Here is a 6,550-nt window from a genome sequence, read left to right as displayed (position 1 = left end):
GTGTGTGTATGTCTTTGATGTATGTGTGTGTATGTGTGTGTGGCCCTGTCAGTCGACTTGTCTCCGGTGTGAACTCAAGGTCAGGGTTGGGTTTATTTCCAGCATGTCTGGTTTTTGATCCGTGTTGCAGGATGACAAGGTAACGCTTGCCGCGGCCAGCTGGATTACGGGAACACACACACACACGCACATGCACAAACACACATTCATAGACACACACACACACACACACAGAAGCATGGACACTTAAACACACATCAGCACCGAGGAAATCAATCCAGCATGACAGTCACTTCAGGACAGACAGACCTGAGTCTGCACCGGCTGTCAACTGTCTCACACACACATGCACACACACACACACACACACTCACACAGACAAATCAAAATCACACACATACCCACACACACACACAAAGACATACTAAATACACATATATGCATAAGATAACAAATATACACTAAGCATACTTGGAAACTATGGTTTGGACACTAGAACACACACACACACACACACACACACACACACACACACACACACACACACTAGGCACAGCTGGACTGAAATGAGAGGTATTTTGAAGGCCAGTTCACATTCTTATAAATCTGCCTGCATCTGATGCACTTCGTAAACATGAGCCCATCTGACCTAACATACACTAAATGGACTAAAGTATTTGGACACTCTTCTTAATCAGTGAATTCAAAGATTTTATTCAGTCTCATTGCCACAGGTGTATAAAATCGAGCCCCTAGTCATGCAGTCTGCCTTTCTTCCACACATTAGTGAAAGAACGGGTGTGGGTTCTGAAGAGCTCACTGAACTCCAGCGTGGTTCTGCACGTAATAGTAAAGTAATAGTAATGTATCGCCTCCCTCCTAGATCTTCCCCCATCAGCTGTGAGTGGTATTATTATTGAACAGTGGAAGCGTTTAGGAACTTCAGCAACTCAGCCCAGAAGTGGAGTAATGTAAAGCCCACCACCACTGGACTCTGGAACAGTGGAATTATGTATCTGGCAGTCTGACGGATGAGTCTGGGTCGACAATGGCCTGCCTGACTGCATTGTGCCAACTGCAAAGTTTGGTGGAGAAGGGATAATGACATGAGGTTGTTTTCCGGGGATTTGGTGTATAGAGAATGTTGGACGCTTACAACTTTGTGGAAGCAGCTTGAAAAAGGCCCTTTTCTGCCCACCACCACCCATGTCAGACCAGCGGCACACCCTCCTACCACTGCTACCAGTCTATGACCATGTTCAAACCTAAATGGACTCTTGACTATCTGCCACTGTTAATATCACCACTATTAACTATCATTACTCTGACCATCACTGCCTTGACTATATTAAGTTCTACTGCACCATGATTAATATATTATGGTTATGATCAGAGCAGTTCAACAGACTTTTATGACTTGTATCAATAATTTATAAGTAGTTCTGACCAGAGGAGGATGGGTCGGGTCTTGTGAGTCTTGGTTCCTCCCAAGGTTTCTTCCTCCAGCTCTGAGGGAGTTTTCGCTGCCACTGTCGCCGTTGGCTGCTCACTGGGGGTCTTGGATCCTTTATGTCTTCTTATGTCATTTTGTCTTTTACTAATTACTAATTATGTAAAGCTTCTTTGTGACAACAACAGTTATACAAATAAATTGACTTGACTTTACTTGACTTCCAGCATGACTGACTGAGCACAGAGCCCTGACCCCAACCCTATCGAACACCTTTGGAATGAACCAGGACAGAGATTGAGAGCCAGGCCCGAAAATTCCTACATACACACTCTACAAACTCTCAAGACTCTACAAGTCCTGTAGAAGGCCTTTACAGAATTCCAGGTACACCTTCACTACGGCTGCTCTAGAACATTCCCCACCAAGTTAGCGGTGTCCAAGATGCTCTTCCCCATTAGCCTATTAGACTATGCCCTTTTGTACATCAGCCAAATCACCTCATTTACCCATTTTAATCATATTGCACTCTGCTACAACTGACTGGTGTGCCCGCTTATTTGTTTTTACCTGCTGCAAACCCTGTCATGTGGCATCCTTTACAGCCCGGGTTCCAGAGTTCCTTCTAAAGTAGGGAAGGGCATGATATTGGGATTTGACCGTGACAGTGGGTGATGGCTGGTAGCATTTCAGAAAACGCTAAACTTCTAGAACTGCTGTAGTAAAGGTGTACAGAGGCGGGACTCCTCGCACATTGTGAGCGCCTCCCAGCGGCATAGCAGTGGAGCCCACTGATTCCAGAGGGAACAGACGACTTCGGCAAGTGGTACAGAATAACCGACGATCCGCTAACCTCCATAATAAACACCTTCCATTACCCTAAAACAGTCCATGCCATGGCATCGTCTCGCTAGTATCAACCGAGCCAAGGGTGGTTATTCCTACTACTGTTTAGATTACTTTATTTTTTATCAATTTCTATCTAAAGTCAACAATACATATTAATATGTTTAATATATATAATACATGAAGTACGAAAGGGGGCCCCTGATGGTGCTGGGGACCTAGGCAAGGAGCTGTAAACCCATTCAATCAGACCCAGGCTAAGAGCTGATACTGCCATCTGAATCGGGTACATGATGGAGGCAGTGTGGTTCTAACAGACCCACAGCCTACATAAAGTCACAAATACACACTCGACACACACTTGACACACTCACATGCTGAGGTTTTGACACCCGGACTCACACACACGCACATACGCACACACCTTCGGCCCAGCAGGAGTGCTAAGGATGGATGCTGTTGCTTCCTATCAGTCAGTCTGCAGTCCCTGCAAGGTAAAAGAATAAACAGACAAAAATAAATCTGCGTCTAGTCAACGTCAATGTCAGCTCCTCTGTCAGCGGTGTCAGAGCGCTCGCTACCTGTGTGTGATCGCCTTCAAAAAGCGTAATTACCACCGCGCAGACGCCGGCTGGCTGCGAGCAAAGCCAAAGGAGGGACAATAAAGACAGGCCTCCTTTTATGTCATTATTAGGCTTTATGGAGACAGGCCCTGGTAGTGTCTCTCCCTCTCTCTCACACACACACATGCACAACCTGCTCCGTGTCTTCGGTGGGGCCCCGGCTGTGGTTCATTTCGCCTCAGGTTTAGCCCACCCACAGAGCGACAATAACAACACTGACGACAACAACAACAACAACAACAACAAAAACAACAACAGCAACAGCAGCAGCAGCAAGCGGAGCAGAGCTGCTCTCTGGCCTTCAGTCGGCTCCGAGGCTGCAGAGCAGGAGGCCCTGATCTCCACACTCCTCACACTTTTCATTAGCAGCCCGTTAACTGAAGCCCAAACAGCCGTTAAAGCCGGCATTCTGCTCTTCACTCAGGTCAGTGAGCTTCAACACACACACAGTTAATCACTGACCACTCGTACCTTCTGCCCCCATCTCTGTCTCTCCCTCGCTCTCTCCCTCGCTCTCTGTTGTTTTTCTGTCTCCCACTCAATTTCTCTCTCTCGCGCGCCTTTTGAATTTGTTCAGACCTCCATCGCTCTCACTCCCTCCATCTCTTTCTGTTTCTATACCTCCCTTTGTTTTGTCTCGCTCCTTTTTTTCTCTTACTCTCCCTCTCACTCTATCTCTCTCTCTCTATCTCTCTTTCTATTTCTTTTTCTCTCTCTCTCTTCTTTTCTCTTTCTCTGTCCTTCTCACTCTCCCTCTCTATCTCTCTTACTATCTCTCTCTCTCCCTCTATATCTCTCTTTCTATTTATTTCTCTCTCTCTTTTTTTCTGTCTTCCTATTACTCGCCCTCTCTCTTTTCTCTCTTTTTCTGCGCTCTTTCCTTCTCACTCTCCCTCTCTCTCTTTCTCTCTCTCTCTCTCTCCCTCTCTCTTTCTATCTCGTTCTCTCTCCCTCTCTCTTTCTATCTCGTTCTCTCTCTCTCTCTCTCTCTCTCTCTCTCACTCTCTCTCCTATTGCACTTTCTACATCTTTTCTGTACCTCTCTCCTCCATCCTTTCTCTCTATATCTCTTTCTTTATCTCTCTCTCTCTCTGTGTCACTTCATTACTCTTTCTCTCCTTTCACATTTTTTCTCGCCCTCTTTCTTTCTCTCTACTTTCTCTTTCCATTTTTCGAGAACTCTGCTTTCACTCCCTCCATCTCTTTCATCTCTGTCTCTCCCTCTCCTTCGGTATCTCTCTCTTTTCTCTTTCTCTCTCCTTCTCACTCACCCTTTCTTTTTCCCTCTCTTATTCATTCTCTCTCTCTCTCTCTCTCTCTCTCTCTCTTCCTCTTCTATAACTCCATCTCTCTCTCTCTCTCTCTCTCTCTCTCTCTCTTGTTTTCCATTGTTGCTTTTTCCATTCTTTTTCTATCAGTGTATTATTTCTTTTGTCTCTCTCTCTCTCTCTCTCTCTCTCTCTCTCTCTCTCTCTCTGTCTCTATCCATGCCTCTGGATACACACAACACGCACCCCAACCCAGCAACCCAGGACCCACACTCAGCTCGTACGCATCATCCGCGCAATTAGCTAGGAAGCAACGTATAAAACATTAAACACGCTTTGTGCCAACGACAATCAAAACATTTCATTTGTTGTCAATTATTCATTACTTTGAAGGTTCAGAAGGGGTCATTAATATGGAAATCAGTGCAGATGCTAACAAGGTTAGAGTATCTGATTTGGGAGAGAGATCATTGAAGCACATTAAAAAGCCGTTTCTTTTCCGAGGCACTTCCTTCTTTCTTTCTTTCTCTTATTTTCCTCTCCTTTCACTTGTTTCCTCACTGTTCCGAATCTCACAGTCGCACTTTCTACCTCTTTCTTCTCCTCTCTCTGGTATTCATGAAGCATTTAATAAGTGTTTAATAAACGGCTGGAAAACAGCTCTTTCATCCACTTCTATGCCAGTGTCAAAAGCCTTTGATGGAATTCTTTGATAAGTCCGAGGAGCAGCGCATTGTCCATTCAGGCCAGTGTGTGGAAGAGGACCTGAGAGGAGCATGTTTTTCTGGACCTGCAGGGGAATTTTAGCCTGATGAGGACTGGTACACTAGAGTCTCAGCCCTACGTAACATTTAGACACTGCTAGGAAACAAGACACAGAAGGGGAGATGTTGTATTCAGGGGTGGAAATACTTCACTGTAATTGTATTGTGTACTTAATGTATAGATGAGTATTTCACTCAAGTATCAAATGCTTGTTTGTTTAGGTTTTTTATGTAAATCAACTGCAGGGTTAGTTACTGGGTTAGGAACAACCTAGCCAATGGGTTAGGAACAACCTAGCCAAAGGGTTAGCAACAACCTAGCCAATAGGTTAGCAACAACCTAGCCAATGGGTAAGGAACAACCTAGCCAAAGGGTTAGCAACAACCTAGCCAATAGGTTAGGAACAACCTAGCTAAGGGGCCAGCAACAACCTGGATCAGCAACAACCTGGATCAGCAACAGCCTAGCCAAAGGGTCAGCAACAACCTAGCCAATGGGTCAGCAACAACCTAGCCTATGGGTCAGCAACAACCTAGCCTATGGGTCAGCAACAACGTAACCAATGGGTTAGCAACAACCTAGCCAATGGGTCAGCAACAACCTAGCCAATGGGTCAGCAACAACCTAGCCTATGGGTCAGCAACAACCTAGCCAATGGGTCAGCAACAACCTAGCCAATGGGTTAGGAACAACCTAGCCTATGGGTCAGCAACAACCTAGCCAATGGGTCAGCAACAACCTAGCCTATGGGTCAGCAACAACCTAACCAATAGGTTAGCAACAACCTAGCCTATGGGTCAGTAACAACCTAGCCAATGGGTTAGGAACAACCTAGCCTATGGGTCAGCAACAACGTAACCAATGGGTTAGCAACAGCCTAGCCTATGGGTCAGGAACAACCTGGATCAGCAACAACCTAGCCAATGGGTCTGCAACAGCCTAGCCAATGGGTCAGCAACAACCAAGCCAATAAGTCAGCAACAACCTAGCCAATGGGTCAGCAACAACCAAGCCAATAAGTCAGCAACAACCTAGCCAAAGGGTTAGCAACAACCTAGCCAATAGGTTAGGAACAACCTAGCCAATGGGTCAGCAACAGCCTAGCCAATAAGTCAGCAACAAACTAGCCAAAGGGTCAGCAACAACCTAGCCAATAGGTTAGAACCAAAAACCTAGCCAATGGGTCAGCAACAGCCTAGCCAATAAGTCAGCAACAGCCAAGCCAATAAGTCAGCAACAACCTAGCCAAAGGGTTAGCAACAACCTAGTCAATGGGTTAGGAACAACCTAGCCAATGGGTTGGCAACTACATAGCCAAAGGGTCGGCAACTACATAGCCAAAGGGTCGGCAACTACATAGCCAAAGGGTCGGCAACTACATAGCCAAAGGGTCGGCAACTACATAGCCAAAGGGTCAGCAACAACCTAGCCAAATGGTTTGCAACAACCTAGCCAAAGGGTCAGCAACCTTTTTGAAATTTGGTTCTTATTAGCACCACAAAGGGTTCCACTTTTATAATGCGTCAAAGAACTCATTCCAGTATTACATAGAACCCTTTTGTGCTGACCTTTGACTCTACAGGGGCAGTGGTGGCTCA

The sequence above is a fragment of the Salminus brasiliensis genome, chromosome 7, assembly GCF_030463535.1.
Source record: "Salminus brasiliensis chromosome 7, fSalBra1.hap2, whole genome shotgun sequence".
Classification (NCBI taxonomy): domain Eukaryota; kingdom Metazoa; phylum Chordata; class Actinopteri; order Characiformes; family Bryconidae; genus Salminus; species Salminus brasiliensis.
The sequence above is the reverse complement of the archived record's forward strand: the minus strand, read 5'-3'. Positions refer to the sequence as shown.